The 22017-nt window shown below is 47.6% G+C and overlaps 1 long non-coding RNA gene and 1 pseudogene across 2 annotated transcripts; one reads left to right on the plus strand and one right to left on the minus strand.

Annotated features, from left to right (window-relative positions):
• Nucleotides 1–261: 261 nt before the first annotated feature.
• On the minus strand, nucleotides 262–15484 carry LOC145515851 (palladin pseudogene; annotated as a pseudogene). The gene is made up of 3 exons (XR_014061061.1): nucleotides 15456–15484; nucleotides 15330–15356; nucleotides 262–3471 (listed from the first exon to the last, which is right to left on the minus strand). The product of XR_014061061.1 is annotated as a palladin pseudogene (transcript).
• A 1851-nt stretch (nucleotides 15485–17335) lies between these two features.
• LOC145521412 (uncharacterized) lies at nucleotides 17336–20937 on the plus strand. Its single transcript, XR_014065373.1, has 2 exons — nucleotides 17336–18980; nucleotides 19834–20937. It is a non-coding gene; the product is annotated as an uncharacterized LOC145521412 (long non-coding RNA).
• The last annotated feature ends 1080 nt before the right edge of the window (nucleotides 20938–22017 follow it).

The raw sequence follows: 22017 nt of genomic DNA on the forward strand, positions 1-22017 counted from the left end.
CACCCTGAGCCTAGGAGCTAAGAGACAGTGACCACACACACTGACTCCAAGTCTGCCTTCTCTGTTGTATGTGTGCATGGCGCCACCTGGAAAGAGAGGCCCACTGATGTCAGGAAGGAGAGAAGTGGAACACACAGAGGAGACACCAGCCTTATTATTAATAAATGCTGTTAAAATGCCAGGAAGAGTAGCCAGTGCGTGCTGCCTGGGTCACCCAAAACGGATCATCACTTAACTAAAGGAAATAATTAGGTGGACTCGGCAGCACAACAAGCATCCAGAACCAAAGACCCAGATCCAGAGACCCTACCACTAATTCTGAGTGTGGACCATCCTTGTTGTAGCCTCGGATCTGGAAATCGATCATCCAGAGAGCAGATGCACGGGGAGTTCATGCAGACTCTGGGGACTTAGATGGCGATCAGGACGAACAGCCACAGAGGCTGGGTTTATGAAGAGTTTATCCCAAACATTTAATGGACAGAATTATTACTCATCTACACCAAGGAACCCATGATGGGAGGGCTGAGACATGTCATGGACTCCAGCAGTTCATTGTTGGTCCATAAATGCAAATGAGCATCCGAAAGGTAATCCAAATTGCTGATCTGCACCAGAAACAATCCTAAAACTGGGCCACCCTGATGATAGAAGGGATGCATGCCCGCAGGACAGAACCAGGGGATGGTTGCTAAATAGACTTCACTGTTGCATCAAGTGCCAGGGACACTGTAGATATGTCTAGATGCCGGTGATGCCATCACGGTGGCAAAGCTTTTCCGCATAGGACAGAGAAAGCTTCTGCAGTAACAAAGGCCTTCCTCCAAGAAATAATACCTTGTCTGGGGTTGCCTCTTCCGATTCAAAGTGACAACAGAGGAGCTCTCATAGCTGAGGTGACTCAAAGGTGTCAAGGCCCTTGGAACATGATGAAGTTCATAGTTCTTGGAGACCTCAGTCCATAGGGAAACAATGAATCATTCCTTCAAAAAGACAGTCACCAAGACAAGCCAAGAAACCAGAGTAACCTGGGATAAGGTCTGACCAGCTCCCCTGCTGAGGGTCAGAGTGGCCCCTAAAAACAAGCTCCTATTTAGCCTGTATGCAATGTTCTACGGGAGATCTTCCTGAAGGTCTCATGTGGTAACAGCATTAAATTTGATAAAATGTGTACAGCTTCTCGGTGCCATCTTGTCTTCTATGCATAAATACGTGTCTAGCCCTTTAGGGTTTCCCACGGACATCCCCTCGCACTGCACAAGCCCCAGGACCGCATCCTCCTCAAACTCGGACAAACCCATACAGTGAGAACCCGTGCAGGCATGTGAAATCCTCCTGGTTATACATCCTCCAGGAAAGCTAAAAGTAGTCACACCCTGGCCGCCCCACTCCCAGGTACTTTAAGTAACTCTTCAAAAGGAAACAGACAGCTAAGGCTCCACCTGGCCAAGACGAGAAGACAGTAGCATCTCAAAAGCAGACGATTTTGACTTAAGAGTCTGGTACAGGCCTACACAAATTCAAATTCAATCACTAAAATGTTAAAAACAGGTTTTCATGGATTCCCAAAGAAATAAGGTCTGTTTTGAAGGACTGTTAAAGTTAGGAGCCATAGTTCTGTGTATCTCAGGGTTAATCCTCTTACTCATCAAATTCTGTCCTCATTGTCCACCTCGTACATTTAAAGAGCCCCACCCCCCACCCCCAGACGCACAGGATGATTGCCTGAGACTTCAGAGTTCAAGGTGAGACTCGCAAATATTGATAGGTAAGTGCAAAACAATTTCATTCCTCTTATAAAAACCCACGTCCTTCATCAGCAGGAAGCAGCTAGCAGAGGCCCTCTCCCCTACTTCCCTCGAGACTGAGGAACGAACAACGAAAAAGCACGTAAAACATCACCTAGCTTAAAAGGACAGGGCTCCTTACATAGGTGTATTGAGGAAACCTGCAGTTATTGTAGGGAGACAGCGCTGGGCAAGTACAAGATGGGCCCCCCCACCCCCCTGCTCCCTAGCCATCTTCAGGATGACCACAAACCCAGCATTTTCAGTCTGCAGATATAGGAGCATAGAGAAGCTGCCACACTTGCGCTTTACAAAGTCAGGAGTCCCCTCAGTGAGGACAACCCGGCTCCAGCACGAGGTGCTAACTGTGGACTATCATCAAGGCAGCTTCCAAGCTTGAAATTTCCTAAAACCTTAAATTGCACCCTGATCCCTGGATCGAGAACCGGATTTGAGCCTTGCCTCCTGTCTCCCTGCTGGTCCAACTAGCAATGGAGCTTTTCCTTCCCTCAAAAGCCAGGGCCATAATGCTTGCTTCTGTGCGCTTGGGGAGCCAAGCCCTTGACTTGTAACAGAAATCTCTTCTCTCACACTAAAGTGCAAGTGGAAGTCCATGCAAAGCATCGCATCTCTGCAACCAGAGTCCTACCTGACCCGAGGAGGTGGGTTCCCAGCGACTCTGCATTCCAGGTAGACCCGACTACCTTCTGCTACTTCTTGGCTCCGCAGCTTCTGGATGAACCGGGGAGCAGCTGGGGGGTGGCAGGCGCTGGGGGGCGATGGGGACGAGGGGCTGCGGCTGGGCTGGGCCACATCCTTGGCCACCGGGAGGTGATGCCCAGGTGCCAGGCGCCTGGCCCCGGCCTCCACGTCCTGCTGGTTCCGGGTGGGGTGATGCCCGGGCGTCGGGGGCCTGGCCCCGGCCTCCAGGTCCTGTTGGTCCCGGGTGGGGCTCCGGCTGGCCGAGGCGCTCCTCGGGTCTGACGACTGGTTCTTAGGGGACAGGTACCCGCTGTCCGGAGACGAAGACTCCCCGTCGGGGCTCCTGATTCTGGGCTTGGCGGCTTCTCGGAAGATGGAGGTCAGCTCCTCGATGAGGGTGGCCGCCTTGTCTTTCAGCGGGCTCTGGGGGCCGGCCCTTCCAGGGCGCGCGGCCCTGGGCTTGGCGCTGGCGCCGGGGGCCTTGGCCCCCTACTTCCCAGCCTTGCGCAGGCTCCGGATGTAGCTGGGCCTGGCCAGCAGGGGCGAGACTCCGGGCTTCCTCCGCGACGCGGGAGAGGAGATGCGCTCGGCTTGCTCCGCTGGCGGAGGCGCGGCAGGTGCCCGCCTGCAGTCCCCAGGTGTCCCTAGGGACGCACGCTCGCCCGATCGGGACTCCAGAGGGGCCGGCGGCTTCCGGCGGCTCCTGGGAGAGGGGCTGCAGCGCCGCGGGACCTCCTCGCAGGCGCAGTCGTCCGTCTCCGAGCTGGCTATGGCTCTGCGGGCCAGGTCCAGACTCCTGTGGATCTCCTCCTGGCTGAGGAAGGCCGACAGCCCCGGCAAGAAGGCCGCATTCTCGCCGTCCTCCAGCAGGTCCGAGAGCGAGTCGTTGAAGGAGTCGTGGGAGGACGTCTCGGACACAGTCGAGAGGCGCTCATGCACTCGGTCCGCTTCCGCAGGAAGGCCGGTGTCTTGAACACAGGCTCTGAAGGACAGGAGACACACCTGCGTTAGTAGGAACGACTGTGTTTGTGTGGGGGGGGGGGGCGCGCACGCGCGTGCACGCCTGTGACCACGGTACTACTCATTCACAAGTGGGGAGAAACATTAAGGGGAAAACATACTTTTTAAATCATTTTCCTCTATAAATTGGAAGAAGCGTCAAGCATACCTGTGTTTATCATTGACCGTTTTCCTAATTTTTTAAATTCTGTTTTTATTTATTTGACTCTCTGGTTTGTGGGATCTTACTTCCGGAACCAGGGACGGAACCTGCACGGCCTGCAGTGAAAGCCCAGAGTCCTAACCACTGGACCCTCAGGGAAGTTCCTTGTTCATTATTTTAATTTGCTATTTGCCCCTGAGTGAACACTAAGCATCTCACTGTGCTGTGCTGTGCAAGTCGCTTCAGTCATGTTTGACTCTTTGTGACCCTGTGGACTACAGCCTGACAGGCTCCTCTGTCCATGGGATTCTCCAGGCAAGAATACCAGCGTGGGTTGCCATGCCCTCCTCCAGGGGAGCTTCCCAATGCAGGGATGAAATCCACATCTCCTGCATTGGAAGGAGGATTCTTTACAACTGGCGCCTTGGGGAAGCCCTAGCATCTCACTAAAGCTCTTTCAATAATTCAGGAGGCTGACCCTGCCATTGGTGCTGTGAGGGGGTCCAGGGCTTCTGCCTCTCAGGCCTCCCTCCATCCCCCCACCCACCTCTCTTACAGATCTAATTTCTTTGATGTTATGAGAATAGTAGTGTGTTGATATTTTAAGCAAATCTGACTCTGCTTATGTCACCCTAAACCACAAAATGCACTTTGATTTGTTTTCATTAGTGTTTAGTTTTTGATGAAATTTTTGAAGCCTTTTCACCTCTTCCTTTCCTGGTGTGTCCGTAGGTGCATTCACATTCATTCATTCATTCATTAGTTAATTCAAGGCAGAGCTGAAAATCGATTACTAAATTTCAGGTGCAGAGGGACAGCTGTGCTCTAGTCAGCAAACTTCCACATAAAGGGGCAGATAATCACTGGACTGCTCAGCATGGGAGAGACATTTACCAACAGCCATTATACAGATTATTTCCCTTAAAAACCGCATAACTAGGGCTTCCTTGGTGCCTCACTGGTTAAGAATCGACCTGCCAATGCAGGGGACACAGTTTCGATGATCCCTGATCTGGGAAGATCCCAGATGCTGAGAAGCAACTAATCCCGTTCACTGTAACTATTGAGCCTGTGCTCTAGAGTCCGGGAGCCACAGTTACTGATCACACGTGCTGCAGCTACTGAAGCCCTCGTGCCCTAGAGTCAGTACTCCTCAACGGGAGAAGCCACCGCAATGAGAAGCTGAAGCACCGCAACGAAGACCCAGTGCAGCTAAAAAAAAAAAAAAAAAAAATTAAAAAAAACCAACACCCCAAACAGAAGACCTCAAAACTGGCAGCCCCGGTTTAGAAAGAAAAAAACTGAGGGGGGAGCCAAGACTCCACCACATATGATGACCCCAGAGCCCACACTGTTTGTCTCAACACTTGTGGTTTTAAAGAGGTGCCATCTGACGGGATCCAGTTGTCTGAATCAGGTGTCGCTTATAAACTGCTTGCAGAATGAAAGAGAAAATAATAGCAGGAGGGCATATATGGTCCAGGTTTCATCTGTGACCCCAATATTGCTGCTAAAACATGCACAGGACTCAGGAAAGCGCTCATAATGGGGTGGATGGAAGGAGCGGTTTCTACGTGTCCCAAACTCACCAGAGAAGTATGCCTCAGAGATTTCAGTGTTATTCAACCAACCCCCAAATTAAGAGGCTGTAAGCAAAGACATACAACTGCAGACATCTCCATTATAGTCCTGAGGTTTCATGGCTTATTCCCCACAGTGCTTCTGGCAATTGTGTGTTGGTGAGAAGACACAGAAAATGCAACACACCACGAGTGCTGGGGGCACACGGAGGGGGCAGGTGCCCAGCTCGCAGGAGGCGCTGCTGCTGCCACTCAAGGAGCTGCAGGAGGAGCTGGGGTGGGCCTCTCGGTGCCCTGGTGGATGAGGGTGACCTACAACTGGGAGGTGGGCATCTTCAGGACCCTCAACACCTACTACAGGGGCAGCTACTTCAAGGCATGTCAAGAGCCCCTTCTGTGATCCCTGTGCCTGACCCACAATGAGGCAGAAAAACATAAAACGTTTGAAGTTTGGAGCAGAGAAAGGTTTATTGCAGGTCCTGTAAGGTGACGCGTGGCTTCTGCCTTAAAAACTCCAAACTCCAAAAGTTCTCAGCAGAGCCCATATCTTGGAAAGGGGAAGGAGGGCGTGGTGAGTTGTGGCGAATGTCTTGGTGTCAGAGCCTCTGTTTTTGAGGCAGAGCACCCTCACAATGCTCTTGTCAATCTCCACCAAAGCAACATTCCTCTCTGATCTGACAAGAAAGGCCAGGTCCCCAGGCACAGCTGTCACCCTCCCATGTCCCAGTCCTGGCCAAGAGAAGGCAGAGCTCAGCCGGTGGTTCCTCAGGGCCAGGTCCTCAGACCTGTCCAGCAGTCACGGCTGAGGGAGCCGGGCACCTAGGACCCAGCTGGCCCTCAGGCTCCTCAGGACGCCCAGGCAGTGGGGGCAGGTCCCATGCAGATGGTCGATGCCATCAGATCACAGAGGCGGGGATGGGGGGAGGGTTGCTGCCACCTGGGGGCCTGGGCTTGGCCAGCAGCGGCTTTGCTGAGGCTCCGGAGCCCTCAGGACACAGCCCCCAGACTGTTTCTGGGCCCCCGGCTCACCTGCTGGCCTGAGGCTGGGAGAGAAGACCAGATCCGCCTCTTACCTCACTGCTCAGCCTGACGACCACCTCCCCTGACGGTTGGCTGAATGGGCCACTGAGGGTTGCTCACTGACCGGCCTGGGTCCCTTCACACCTGCGACTCCGGGCCTGCTTTCAGATGATGGCGTGTGCTCACGGCCCTTGCCTTTTCCCTCCTCCTGCGTCCACTACGTTGTGGAGGAGTTGGCGGGTGAAGTGGTGTTGGGCTCGCGGAGGAGGGAGGTGGTGCTCAAGCGGCCGGACCTGGACCCGGCGTGCTTTCTGTGTGGGGTCGCACCGCTCCGAGGGCCGCGCCCGCTCTGGGGTGGAGGACGGAGACGCACACGTGCCCAGGCTGGTAGACGTTGGAGTGCACAGCTCGGTCAGGGGCTGAGAGGTCACAGGGAGGACGGGCAGAGGAGGTGTAACAGAGCCGGGCACGGGCAGCCCTGAGCACGCCGCTAATGGTGACGGACGCTGCTGGCTCTCGGAGGGCCCCACCGGGTGTCGGGCAAGTGTTGGTGCAGGACGGTGAGGGGCCCCGCCCCGCGTGAGCAGCCGCAGTGCTCGCTGCGCAGGCCGGACGGCTCTCCCCGGCCCAGGCCGCCCGAGACTCGGGGCCCCGCGCGGAGTCGACACACTGACCTGGAGCCACCTCTTCTCTCCCCCTTGGTTTACTGCGAATCAAAATAAAGCGACTTTATGCGGGAAAACACGGAAAGAAAATGCAGCTCACTGAAAAGCAAGTCAAGAGGGCGCGAGGTGAGTGTCTGCTGCGGCCGGCAGCGTGATGGCGGGCAAGTCTGGGTGAGGCTCCCGCACGTCTGTATGTCTCTGCCCGCCTCTGTTCTCCTCTCTGAGGGAAGCAGAATCTCATCAAGTTCCCTCCGCTTCCCCTCCCTCTCCTTCGTGTCTTCCCTGTCAGTGGTTTAGTCGCTTGTTTTCCTTGAGAGCCTGTGGGTCCAGCCGCCTCAGGGGGAGAACCATCTCCTGCCGGTTTTGGTCACTCCGCCTTTCCCGGAGTGAGAGGCGGGCATGAATTCTGTTGACAACTGTTTGTTCCTCACTCACTACACAAAGAAGAAGATGAGCCAGGCAAGGTTCCTCCTCTGTCAGGAACCTTGATCCAGGAAGAGGGAGTAGACAAGGTCAGAGAAACCCAAAGAGGAGGAGGGAGGGACGCGATGATGGCTGTTGCCCCAGGAGATCTGACGGTGGGAGAAATCATGCAAGTTTGGCCGTGTCACTCCTTTGCTCCTTTTCCCCCAGTGGGGCCCCCGCCCCGGTAAGAGGAGGTCCACATGTAGGAGGCAGGCTCCCTGCGCACTCCGGGATGGTCAGTGAAACGTGGATTCTCGGGTCTCAGGCCCCACGTCCCCGGACAGGTCCGGCCGTCCACTCGCTGCTGTGAACTGCGGGGCTCTTCCACATCCCCTCGCTCTGCACATGCAGCTTCTTTGCCCTTCCTGTCTGTTCTGTGTTTCCAACTCCAGCTCCTTGAAAACTGTACTTAATTTCACTTTTTGTTGGTGACTGCCCAGTCAACCAAATTCACTCCTTCTTCTGAGGGCTTCCCTGGTGGCTCAGTGGTAAAGAATCCACCTGCCAATGCAGGACTTACAGGTTTGATCCCTGTGATAGGAAGATCCCCTGGAGAAGGCAGTGGCAACCCACTCCACTATGCTGAGAATCCCATGGATAGAGGAGCCTGGAGGACTACAGTCCCCACGGTTGCAAAGAGTCAGGACATGACTGAGGGACTCAACAACAAGCTTCTTTGCAGGTATTTTGCTATACACTCCTTTTATTGAACTATGAGTTAAGAGCCCTGTGAAGGTCAGGAAAGCAAGTGTGTGACAGCCTCTGTGTGGCGGACATCTGGCAGGGTGTGGGTCACGATCATGGCAGTTGAGGAAGAACCAACCTGGTGTTTGAGCTGGGTTTGAGTCCTGAGTGGGATTTGACGGGAGAGGGAGCCACATGGCCACGGCAGATGCAGACCTGTCTGTGACCTCCTCTTGCTCTCAGCCCCTGGCCCCACGCTCCTCCCCGGGCTGGGATCTCTTCAGTGAGGAGGCGTTCTGCTCTTTGCCTGGGTTTGTCACCTGTCTTATCAGTGGTCACTCAACGCCTGGGCTCTGCTTTCTGAGAAGGACTTGATAAAGTCATCAGTGTTGCGTGTTCATAGCCATTAATGAGTACACACAAAATATATATAGGTGTTACTGTACAAAAACGAAAGTGGTAGGTCTGAAAAAAAAGCCTTAACTATAGAGACAGTGATTTTTGTGGTTTTCATTACCATCAAGAAAAGTTTGTTGTGAAAATATTCAGAACCAGACAGACGCTCCTTTTCTAGCATCTCTACTATTAGATGAGGGGAATTCTGTGAATGTTGATACCCTTCATCATGGGTCCCAGCAAGTTCAGAGTTAAATTCTGAGTCATAGAAATACAAATGTTTTTAGTCAAAGCATGTTTCTGTCTTAATTTCTTATTCATCAGCAATGATTCTCTTGAGTGCCTACTACATGCCTCTTTTGCAGGCTGGGGACACAGCCATGAGGAAAGGGGGCTTTTCTGCCCTAAGGAGCTGCCATTTTAATAGGGAAAAATACAAAGTGGAAGGGCTCCACTGTTGGCTCAGACAGTAAAGAATCTGCCTGCAATGCAGGAGACCCAAGTTCAATCACTGGGTTGGGAAGATCCCCTGGAGGAGGGAATGGCAACCCACTCCAGTATTCTTGCCTGGAGAATTCCATGGACAGAGGGGCCTGGGGGGCTACAGTCTATGGGCTTGCAAAGAGTCAGACATGATTGCGTGACTGTACACACAGGCAAAAACTAGGAAACAGAAAATGTCAGGTTCTGCTTTCTTAGGCTTGGTTTGGTCGTCAATCTTTTGTTAGTTGATCTTGGGAAATTGTAATGTGTTTTTATCCCTCAGATCATCTTTCAAAGTTGTTAGGGAACAAGTGAAGCGGGACGGGGTGGATGGGTGTTTGCAGGCTGCCCTTGGTGTCCACAGACCGTGGCTGTTCCACTGTGAGTGGGAGGGGAAGACAGTGACAGCAGGAGGACACCTCAGGCCAGTGGTGCTTCAGACTCTTGACCTGTGCAGTGGAGGGGCTGCAGGCGCCCTCCTCCAGCCGGTGATGATGATAGTCACATGTGATGCCAAACTCTCAGCCATGAACAAACATTTGGTAAAGCAGAGGTTTGGGAGGGTCTGAAAATACTAGGAGGCATCATAGCTGCCTGTCTGTCTTGACCTTCGGCAGGCAGCTGTCCACATCTGGTGTATCCCAAGGAAGCATTGCTGTCGGATGCTAACCCCCACGGTCACCTGTGTCGTTACATCCCTGTGCATATTTCATCCATTCTTAAGGAATTTCATGCCACTCAATTTATAGATTATTTCTCACTGTTAATTTTATGGTGCACAAATTCTCCCTAAGTTCACATTGTCTGGTCTTTTGGACCCATATTCCACTATGAAATATAGAGCCTATAAGTAAGTTTTCACTGAACGTTTAATATTTCTTATGCATATCACATTCTGACATAAGCAATTTTTATCTTCTTAAATTGTCTCAGCATTGCTGTCTTGGTGTTTGGGAAAACATTTATTTTTGAGTTCCTCAATATGTAATAGACATATAAATGTATATGATTCACAGATGAATATACAACTAATAGAAAAGACAGAAAGATAGATTTTAACATTATGAATAACATTTGTGTTTAGAGTTGCTGACCTTGGGGGATAATTATCTGAAAACAAGATCTATGCTATCCAGGATAACCCTCTATTTTGTGGGTCAGGAAACACTTGTGGACACCCCCTGCACCGTCTCCAGAGGCAAGGCACATTGGCTGTTGAAATGTATTGATAAAAAAATTCCCTGACTGAGAGGTTGAGGGAGACAAAGCACCTCATGAGAAGCAACAGAGTCTTGGAGGGAGAAGAATTCAGTTGCACACAATAAAAGCTCGCCTTCCCAAGGAATGTCATTTCCAAGATTTGAGCTGAAGGCTTTCCCATACTGGTGATCCGACTTGCAGTGGTTGGCCAAATCAGCTTTACAGTGCTATGAAAGTGATAGGCCTTCAGTAGAAATTGTACTTGGGATTTTGAACTTGTTTCTTTCCCCGGGCCAGTGACATAATCCCTGGAGATGCTGGGAAGTGGCCACTGTGCCCAGACAGCCCCATGATCATGAGGGTGCACAACTGATATACTTACAACCCTTCTGGACCCAGACAACTCCTCTGCTTTTCACTGTCAGTTCACTAGTCAATCACTTACACAAAATTATCAACACTTTCTTGAAAAGCAGGCTTTGTGTTAGATGGTTTTGCCCAACTGCAGGCTGATGGCAGTGCTCTTGGCACCGAAGCTGAGACAGGCCAGACCCTGGGACCCTCTGCTGCAGTGCTTGCCCCTGGACAATCGTCTCCTCCAGCAACAAAACACAAACAAGCTATAAGGGCCTCAAAATAACTGCATGAGCGGGTGGGGGTGGGGCAAGTTATGGACGTGAATGCTCAGTCACTCAGTCATGTCTGACTCTTTATGACCTTAGGAACCATAGCCCACCAGGCTCCTCCGTCCATGGAATTCTCCAGGCAAGAATACTGGAGTGGGTTGCCTTGCCCTCCTCCAGGGGATCTTCCTGACCCAGGGACGGAACCCACTTCTCTTACATCTCCTACATTGGAAGGCAGGTTCTTTACCACTAGTGCTACCTGGGAAGCCCTAAGTTATGGATGGCAAGATACAAAGACACCATAAAGCCCAACTGCCACTTCTGAAGCATTTGAAACAAAAGCAGGTACTGCACATGCCCTCTGCAGACACCAACACCAGAGGGGTGGGCAAACCACCTCAGGCACCCTTCCAGCTCGACCCCTGGACACACCACTACCCTCACCCCGTATAACGGAGCAGCTTGACCACCCCCCCTTAGGGAGCAAGGGAGCAAGGGAACCTGTTGTTTGTTCTTGATCCCTGCTACTGCAGCAGAGGCCCTAGTAAAGCCTTGTCTGAATTTCTCCTCAGGCCTCTGATCAATTTCTATTGATTAAGGAGGCCAAGAGCCCTGGTTAGGAATGAAGGTGGGCTGGGCTGGTAGGTAAGTGAGGTGTATTCAAGGCATTTTCAACTTGGGATGGGTGTGCCGGGAGGGAGCCCCATGTAAGTCCAGGAGAATCTGTAGTGAACAATTGGATCCTGAGAATAATAGGGTAAACACTGTTTTTCTTTTGATTATTTTGATTATCCAACCTATGGCATAAAAACACCCAATTGTTTGGCCAAAGTTGAACCAGCAAGAAAAAGGAGACTTACAGTTGAAACCTGCATGGAACTGCCACATGGTCTTTTCCCGGTGAGCACATTACGGATGTTTACTTGAATAATTTAGATAAAGGGGGCACTGCCACATGGTCTTTTCCCAGTGAGCACATTACGGATGTTTACTTGAATAATTTAGATAAAGGGGGCACTTTTGCAGTAGTTTATGGAATAGTGTGCAGGTATCGATAAGCTACTACAATTTTGAAGGGGAAAAGTCTTTGATGATAGAAAAAGACTGACAGGCAGCAGGGATCACTCAGTATTCTGAACCACAGGGGCCAGGTCCTTAAGAGAGTGCAGACAATGGTGGCAACATTTTACAGGGCATTTAAAAGTGCATATATACTTAGATATAAATACACAGGGAGGTTGCAAGATTGGGAACCAGGCAGTGGACGCCGATTACATCTGTGGTGGGTAAGGAGTCATGCAGTTAGGGGAATCTTTGGTTGCTGTTTTCTTTGGGGTGGGAGTGAAAATTCGGAGTGATTTCAATATTTAATTTAGCATTTTGCTTTCTGTTTATTTTCCTATTTCAACAATTACTAAAAGTATTAAAAACTATTGGTACAAAGATTCAGGACTAAAAATGTTTAAAAATAAAATCCAAACTATAACAACCAAATTTGAAAAAGCTTTAAAACACTTTTTTTCTTGTTTTGGAAGCACATGCAGTTTCTATATGAAATTTCTTCCTTCTGTTGAATTAACTTTTTTAGGTTAGATGCAACATAACCTAAAGAGCTGCTCCTGCCTGGGGCCCATGTCAGCAAACCGAACCGTGGGGAACTTCTGTGTCCTTAAGGACACTCTCTCCTTAGTCACTCAGTCGTGTCCAACTGTCTGCGACGCCATGGACTGTATTCCGCCAGGCTCCTCTGTCCATGGGATTTCCCAGGCAAGAATACTGGAGAGGGTTTCCATTCCCTTCTCCAGAGGATCTTCCCGACCCAGGAATCAAATCCATGTCTCTAATATCTCCTGCATTGGGTTCTTTGCCATCTGAGCCACCAGGGAAGCCCAAGACTACTGGAGTTGGTAGCCTATCTCTTCTCCAGGGGAACTTCCTGACCCAGGAATCGAACCAGGTCTCCTGCATTGCAGGCAGATTCTTTATCAGCTGAGCTACCAGGGACAATCTGCTTGAAATATTAGCATGCGGCCAGCCAGCCCCAAGCCAGGCCAGAGCTGGCTTCCCAATTTATCTCCTTGCTTGTCTCACCCCAAACAACAGTGACTCTACAACCCCAGCCAATCAAGTTATTTCCACTATTCTCTTCCCTTTTCTTTTCCTATAAAGCTTCGCGCCTTCCTCCTCAGGGTGCAGCTCTTCCAAAAGAGGCTGTCCACACTTCATGAAGGGTTAAACAAAGTGTGTTTATGTTACCTCAGTTGTCCTCTTAATCATCAGTTATTTGTTTTTTAATTTCTCCAAGTATTTAAAGAAGTTTTTATTTTATTGGGGCTTCCCACGTGGCGCTAAGTGGTAAAGAATCTGCCTACCAATGCAGGAGACGTAAGAGAGGCAGGTTCCATCCCTGGGTCAGGAGGATCCCCTGGAGAAGGAAATGGCAACCCACTCCAGTATTCTTGCCTGGAAAATCCCTTGGACAGAGGAGCCTTATGGGCTATAGTCCACGGGGTCGCCAAGGGTTGGACACGACTGAGTGCACACACACCTCTGCACATAATTGCTTCACAGTGTTGTGTTAGTTTCTGCTGTACAACAAAGTGAATCAGCTATGTGATCATCATTTTAAAATCAATCCTCCCTTCCTTCCTTCCTTCCTTCCTTTCTTTGTAATATTCTTTTTACCAAGGGCCCTACAGGACAAAAGGCAAATATGAAAACTTTATTAAATCCTGTTTGATGCAAAAAAAAATGCACAACAATTTTATCAACTATTTCTCAATAAACACATGTGGATTCCACTCTTGTCTAATCTTTAAGAAGGTTGAGGTCACAGGGAGGCATGGCATATTTTTTCTCCAGCTTTAAATGCTCCCAGACAGTAGATTGTATCTTAATTTGAAAGACATAACATAATAGCTGATTTGATGCCCACAAGAGTTATATGAAGTGTTTCCTGAGGAAGTGTTTGCAGTTACTGGTTCCTCTTCAGATATCATCTTATTCACCGTATTGAATCTGTGGGAGCTGCTCTACTGGAATTTAACTGGGGCATGGCCATCGCCTCCAGATGTCTGAGTTACTGGCTAGAGCTCAGATATCACAGTTCCCTTTGATGTCACACACACCCACACACACATGTATCAGTGAAGTGCAGGCTCTTGTCTTGGCCTTGGAGATTTCAGCTGCTATCTCTTTAAGTATGTGTCAGATTTATTTTGAATCTTGACTAATTCTACCCTCTACATTAAAAAAATGAGGTAAAGAAATCAGAGTGATTGTAACTGTCCCATGTAATCCAGATTTCTCTTCTACTGTTAAGTATGCTCTGACTCTTTCAGCTTTAGCAACACACCGTGGTTTGGACAGAGCTGAGATGGGGACCCTAAGTCATACTAGACGTGGGAATGCAGAAGGACAGATCTGTGTTCTAGGAAAATGTAATCATGTATTCACAGAGCACATATTGCCTTAATGACTCTCTTAGGCCTTGTCTGCTGTTCATAATGGAGGCGGGAATGACAACCCACTCCAGTATACTTGCCTGGAGAATCCCATGGACAGAGGAGCCTGGTGGGCTTCAGTCCCTGGGGTCCCAAAGAGTTAGACCCCACTGAGCACACATAGGGATGGGCTATTTGTAATAATTTGTCAGATAGTCTCTGATGTTTAAAATCTGAGTAATGGAGGTGGGTTCTGTCTTTGAGGAAAAAGTATATTGGAAAGCGTATCTACCCTGTAATAAGGATGTCATTTCTGCACATTCATGATTGAGGGAACTTGGTCAGTGTTATATTGTCAGGCAATGGGCTCTGGGTGTGGACACGTTATTCATACTGGAAGGTAATCAGTATTTTTAGCAAATGTTGAAAAAGTAACACGAGCCTGAAATCGTTCTGTATCAACCTCATCTATTGGATTCCAGACAATTTCATGTCTAACTTACAACAACATGATATAAAATTTTACTGTAAAGCTTAAATTTGACTGTACTATAGTTTCCCTTGATAAGCTTTATCTTTAAAAAAAAAAAAAAGGCAACCTTTGTGCATAGATAGAATTTAAAATGTCTGCCTTTACTCTCAAAATTTAAAAAGTTCTCTGAAAGTGAAATTAACAACTTAAAATGTTACTACAACCTAAACTATACCATTTGAAGCCATTTGTAGTTAGCTTAAGTATAGGCAAGTTTCAAATTAACAGCATTCTTACTTTCTGTAAAACAAAACACAGACACAGACTTGATAAATGTTGGCTCCATCGTTACATTTGATCCTTGTGGAATGAATAGCACCAATTTAGTTTAAGATTATTACAGACAAGGCAGCTCTCTGACAGCATAGGTAGAAACAAAGCCTGCAGGTGAATCTTATATGGTCTCTGTTCTTGAGACGAGTACAGAATTCCCATTACTTTTTCTCTCCAAATAAAAGAGAAATCGAGACATCTTCTAAACAGCGCTATATCTTCTGGCAAATGACTATAATGTTTTTAGCATTTAATAAAGAGTTTAAAAATATTGCCTTACTAGTTAGTACATTAAGACACATTTTACAGACCTTTTCAATCCTTGGCTCCTCGAGGACCTCGCCAAAGGTGATGGATCTCAGAGGAGCGTTTCTTCTTTGCCGGAGGAGCGGAGGTGGCCTCGTCTCTTCGTGACACACTGCTTGGTCCGTGGTCACTTTGAGGCAACTGTGGCCTCAGATCCCATCTGTCCTCGTCCTCCACTCAGCTGTATTTGGTAACTGAACTCATGTTTCCGCCGACGGCCCTGGCCAGGGATTCCAGCAGCCCAGCTCTGAGGGCTGGGTTCTTAGAAATTAAAGGCTCTAGGTGTAGAGGGAACTATATTTATGGATCTAAAAAACATGGGATTTACACGTGTTCCTCTACTCTCTAACCTTGTGACTGGAATTCACCACCTATCTTTTAAACATATTCTCAATCAATTAAAATGTGCAATGTGTGACTCTTAAGGAGAAAAAGCGACACTCTTAAGGAAGGCTCTTCTGACTATAATCTGCTCTGTGCATTTAACTGAGTCACATGGTTCAGTTCAGTTCAGTCACTCAGTCGTGTCCGACTCTTTGCGACCCCATGAATTGCAGCACGCCAGACCTCTCTGTCCATCACCAACTCCTGGAGTCTACCCAAACCCATGTCCATCGAGTCAGTGATGTCATCCAAATATCTCATCCTCTGTCGTCCCCTTCTCCTCCTGCCCCCAATCCTACCCAACATTAGGGTCTTTACCAATGAGTCAACTCTCCACATGAGGTGGCCAAAGTATTGGAGTTTCATCTTCAACATCAGTCCTTCCAAAGAACACCCAGGATTGATCTCTTTTAGGATGGACTGATTGGATCTCCTTGCAGTCCAAGGGACTCTCAAGAGTCTTCTCCAACACCACAGCTCAAAAGCATCAATTCTGTGGCGCTCAGCTTTCTTCACCATCCAACTCTCACATCCATACATGACCACTGGAAAAACCATAGCCTTGACTAGACAGACTTTTGTTGGCAAAGTAATGTCTCTGCTTTTGAATCTGCTATCTAGGTTGGCCATAACCTTCCTTCGAAGGAGTAAGCGTCTTTTAATTTCATGGCTGCAATCACCATCAGCAGTGATTTTGGAGCCCAAAAACATAAAGTCTGACACTGTTTCCACTGTTTCCCCATCTATTTCCCATGAAGTGATAGGACCAGATGCCATGATCTTAGTTTTCTGAACATTGAGCTTTAAGCCAACTTTTTCACTCTCCTCTTTCACTTTCATCAAGAGGCTCTTTAGTTCTTTTTCACTTTCTGCCATAAGGGTGGTGTCATCTGCATATCTGAGGTTATTGATATTTCTCCCAGCAATCTTGATTCCAGCTTGTGTTTCTTCCAGCCCAGCGTTTCTCATGATGTATTCTGCATATAAGTTAAATAAGCAGGGTGACAATATACAGCCTTGACGTACTCCTTTTCCTATTTGGAACCAGTCTGTTGTTCCATGTCCAGTTCTAACTGTTGCTTCCTGACCTGCATACAGGTTTCTCAAGAGACAGGTCAGATGGTCTGGTATTCCCATCTCTTTCAGAATTGTCCACAGTTTATTGTGATCCACATAGTCAAAGGCTTTGGCATAGTCAGTAAAGCAGAAATAGACGTTTTTCTGGTACTCTCTTGCTTTTTCAATGACCAGCGGATATTGGCAATTTGATCTCTGGTTCCTCTGCCTTTTCTAAAACCGGCTTGAACATCTGGAAGTTCACGGTTCACGTATTGCTGAAGCCTGGCTTGGAGAATTTTGAGCATTACTTTACTAGTGTGTGAGATGAGTGTAATTGTGCGGTAGTTTGAGCATTCTTTGGCATTGCCTTTCTTTGGGATTGGAACGAAAACTGACCTTTTCCAGTCCTGTGGCCACTGCTGAGTTTTCCAAATTTGCTGGCATATCGAGTGCAGCACTTTCACAGCATCACTTTTGAGGATTTGAAATATCTCAACTGGAATTCCATCACCTCTACTAGCTTTGTTCGTAGTGATGCTTTCTAAGGCCCACTTGACTTCACATTCCAGGATGTTTGGCTCTAGGTGAGTGATCACACCATCGTGATTATCTGGGTCGTGAAGATCTTTTTTGTACAGTTCTTCTGTGTGTTCTTGCCACCTCTTCTTAATATCTTCTGCTTCTGTTAGGTCCATACCATTTCTGTCCTTTATCGAGCCTATCTTTGCAGGAAATGTTCCTTTGGTATCTCTAATTTTCTTGAAGAGATCTCTAGTCTTTCCCAATCTGTTGTTTTCCTCTATTTCTTTGCACTGATCGCTGAGGAAGGCTTTCTTATCTCTCCTTGCTATTCTTTGGAACTCTGCATTCAGAGGGGAATATCTTTCCTTTTCTCCTTTGCTTTTCGCTTCTCTTCTCTTCCCAGCTATCTGTAAGGCCTCCTCAGACAGCCATTATCCTAAAATATCCAGTAACTATTTAGAAATTAAGGCACCTGTCAAATGGAGTGGAGAGCCCCACTGATCTCTCACTTCAATTTATTAATTACAAATTATGGTATGACTTTGTGAGTATGCAGGACAGAGTCTACCGCAGGATTAAATAGACATGAAATAGACATGAACACACCAGAGCCTGAATCTTACACATAGTGCAGTGTTGAGCACTCAGTCCAGGGCTGCGCACATCCTCACCATCTAGCAAGTATCTGTTGATGGAATAAATAGATGTCGAACAGATATTGTTCAGGACAAGTCTGAACTCTCTTACACTTGTAAAAAAAAGTCTCATTACTTATTCTGTAACATCACATTGTAACATATTCTAATATTTTGAACTTTCAAGGAACAAAACAGAAAGCTTTTCTGTTCCAAGGTCAAGCAGCAGAGTCAAATAGAAGGGGCAGAAAACAATTACACAAAAACTCCTGCTGCAGTAACTTTGGAAATGAAGTGCCACTTCTTCCTTTGTCTGGATAATATTGTTCTAGTCGATGCATGTTCTTATCTAGATACATTTTTTCTTTTCTTTATAAAAATATTTCATGTTTTAAAAACTTTAAAAAATTTTTATTGGGAGATATTTGCTTTTAAAGGAATTTTTTTCTGATGGTGGAACCCTTAGAAAGGGCTGCTCTTAAAGTTTCCTTTACAGGCAGTTGTGGTCCTTTCTAATCAGTCCTTGAAAACAGGCACATGCCTGGGCTGTTTCAATGCCTTGGGTGTGGGGGCGGGGGGGCTGGTAAAAACAAAAGTGTTTATGTCTTCTTCTTACTAAAACCCTTAAGATAATAGTAAAGACCTAGAAGGAAAAGAGTTGGGAGAGAAGACAGTAGAAGATTCTAGAAATGGACAGAATGTCTGGGAACTGGCTAATACACAGATGAATGGGCTAACATTAAATTGGGAAGTTAAGTGCCTGCAGGAGGAGGTGCCTTGGGGAAGCAGTGATTTGTTCAGAATTACAGAAAGACTGGAATTGGAGGCACCTGGCCCCACCCTGAACATCATCGTAATTGGCAAGTCTTGGTGTTGCTGGAGCGGACCAGCGCTGAGACAGGGATTTGACTGAAAGAACCCCCACTGAACAGTCAGACCTGCGGCAGTTTCCACATCCCAGACCACCCTTAACCCTTGGAGAGGACAGGAGCTGTGTTCTCTGGAGTGTATAAGACAGTCCCCAGGACCGGGACCACGACACAGCAGAAGGAAAGGGTGAGGCCCAGAGAAAAATTTCAGGGAGCTGGGTTGGGGGAAAGAACAGGGGCTTGGATTGTGTCCTATTTCTGGAACAGAGGAATGATGGGAATGTGGAAAAACAGTCACATTCGATACAGCTTGGCATTGTTGTGTCTGTGACATGAATATCTGTACTTCGGGTGTCTAAATATGTCATGACCTAAAATTAAAGAAAACCTCTGTTGTGTCCAGTGGCAAAGTGCAAGTGAAAGAGATGATAGGAATCAAAATGTTGTGACCTCTCCAGGGTGTTACCTTAGTTAAGGAACGAGTTGCTGAGAGCGAGGCGGCTGGTGGTTACAAAGGCCAGTGGACAATGAATGCAGTAGCAATCTCCTCCCCTCCCCCTTCTCCCCCACTCTCTCCTCCTTCCTTCATTTTAAGATAAGTGGATGCTAACCATATGACCCAAGCTTCATCTCAACGTTTGAACAGATTTTATTGCCGTATTAATAGTGAATTACTCAGGAGGCACCAGGTGTTTTTTCTGTCTGCGCCAGGCTGCACCTAGGCAGTAACTTGTAAATCCTGGCTTCATTTTAAAACCTACCTAAAGTGTGTGCTAGGACATGCACACTCGTACTAATATTTTTCTCTTATTAACACGTTACCAAGAAGATGCACATTCTTGCAATTTTTAGGAAGAGAGGAGATGGGAATGCAGTCTAGTAAACATTCACTGTACAGAATGACAAAAAGAACTGGACCGTATTACTGATAAATTAGCGGCTCATCCTTTTTCGTTGTTGTGGAGTCATTCACAAAGGAATGAAAATACATTTCCCCTTTCCCTTTCTGAGAAGTATAGCCAAGTTTTATGATCTTTAAGGTGCCTTGGTCACAGGATGCCGGGAGCCAGGTCACGAGATCCCACCCATGACAGAGTCATTAGGAGAAGACCTGACGAGCAGAGCAACTCAGGCCTCAGGGATTCTCGGAAGGCTGCCTCAGCGCTCACCTTAAAAATGATATCTATCTTTCTAATAAACCTCTTCTTATTTTCTGTGACTTAAGTAGAAGGCCTTTCCTGATGTCTTCCCAAATAGATCAATCTGAAAACTTTAATCGACATAGCCCCTGACGGTGGCACCCTATTAGATTATCTAGGATATAGAGTATTTTAATCTAAACTTCCCTTGCTAGCATTTTAGTCTGTTTAACAAGTGTGCCTGTGCCTTTGGAGCTAATGTGTATGACTGCTCCTTAACAATAAAACAGTATTGAGAGCCTCCGCACAGAAAGCCCCAATGGGCACAGAGCCCTTCATAGGAAAAAAGGCTTATTAGGAAATATAAGAAATATTGCTTTATGAAACTGTTACTTAGTCTATATTTACTCACTATGTTTTTGCTCTTAACGTATTTAGCCTATATAATGAAAGCATGATAGTTAGAGATTTATAGAAATAGAAGTTTAGCTTTAATACAAATAATAAGACAATTGTTAATTTAGCTGGTGATTTTTGCTAAGAACTGACCTTTACGCTACATTGTTTCAGCTTGCTATACCATGACTTTATGGGACCATATTCTTTTCCCTTAAGCTCAAGGCAAAAGATAGATTACAGGAAACAGGTTTTACTTTGAAACTTTCTGTTGATGAATTCTTTCTTTGTCATAATCTGCTGTGCCTGTATTCTTTAAAAAATGTAACTCTAATACGCTCCGTGCCTGATACAAAAGTGTTTTGCTGATCAACCCTTATCAGTAAAGAGTCACAAGATGTTAGCAGGCCTCCAGGCCAGAAGATGATGTAAACAACTTGAAACTTTTGTAACTAAGATATGCAAAACAGTATCCTGGTTCCGATAAGGGTCAAAACCTGCTGACCCCTTGAGCTGATTTGGCATGACTCTACACTTCACATTTGTTTCTATGTACAACTAAAGATATAAAAGCTGTCTTGAAAACAATAAAGTCAAGAGACACTATGAGACGCTAAGACTTGCTGTGTCTTCTTATTCGCCTCGCCCACGCCATCCTTCCTTAGGGAACCCCTGGACCAGCTGGAGCAGGCCTCCGGCAACAGGAGACAATTCAGACCTTTTTGTGGAAATGAAAAGTGGAAAGTTGCAGGTGTGAAAACCATCAAAGCAACTGAAGTTGGTGTTAGGATGGGGACAGTATTGTTGGTGTATCTGCAGGGAGGTGGGGGCTGGGGGTTCTGGGGAAGATGCCTTCTGAGAGCCTGGAGGGACAGAGGGGTGGCAGGTTCTGTGATGGCCCAGGAGGCTGATGAGAGCACCGCGGCCTGGCGGCCGAGTGGCAGAGGTGGGGTCCTCCGCGTGCTGATGGACTCAGGGAGGACAGTACATCTCACCGTGAATCTCAGGTGAGTGTGCTGTTTCTCAGCCCAGAGAGAGGCCGGGCCCACATGTCCCTGGAGTGCCAGGTTCCCAAAGGCCTGGAAGCCATGAGACTGTAAGAAGAATAAAGAAATAAAAAGATAGCTTGTGGTCCTGAGAAGCATCAAAGATAGATACGATTTTATTCCAAAAGACCAAGAAAGTGACTTTTTCTGAATAACATGAGCATGGAGCAAACCATGCTTGTTTACCAAGTATTATAAGAATCGGGACACAAAAGTTCTTTTCCTTAGAAGAGACTCTTGATCAAGGCTCTTAAGTTATCACGGGAAGGGTCTGGGGATGTTAAGGATGAGACCTGTGTGTACACAGTCATGCCATGTGAGGTCCGCTTTTATTTACTGTCAGAGCCATTTCTGTGAGCACCAAGGTCAGGGGTGGGGTCATGACCTCTCCACTAGGTCTTACTTAGTCCATCTTCCAAGTGGTTTCTTCTTTGTGTAAAAGTTCCTGCTCTTTCTGAGGCCTGCACTGAGCAGCCCACCCGCTGTCCACGTGTTCTCAAGTAAGACTCTAGCTCTGGCTGAGCCCCTGCTTCTCTCACACGTGTGGCCCGTGTCCTTGTGACGTCAGCCTGCTTGTCTGTTTCCCCTGACCCCAGGTGTACTCCACCTGCCTAGGTCAGGCTAGCTTCACCACCCCACCAGC

The sequence above is a fragment of the Giraffa tippelskirchi genome, chromosome 1 (genome assembly GCF_054371585.1).
Source record: "Giraffa tippelskirchi isolate mGirTip1 chromosome 1, T2T-mGirTip1v1.2.pri, whole genome shotgun sequence".
Classification (NCBI taxonomy): Eukaryota; Metazoa; Chordata; class Mammalia; order Artiodactyla; family Giraffidae; genus Giraffa; species Giraffa tippelskirchi.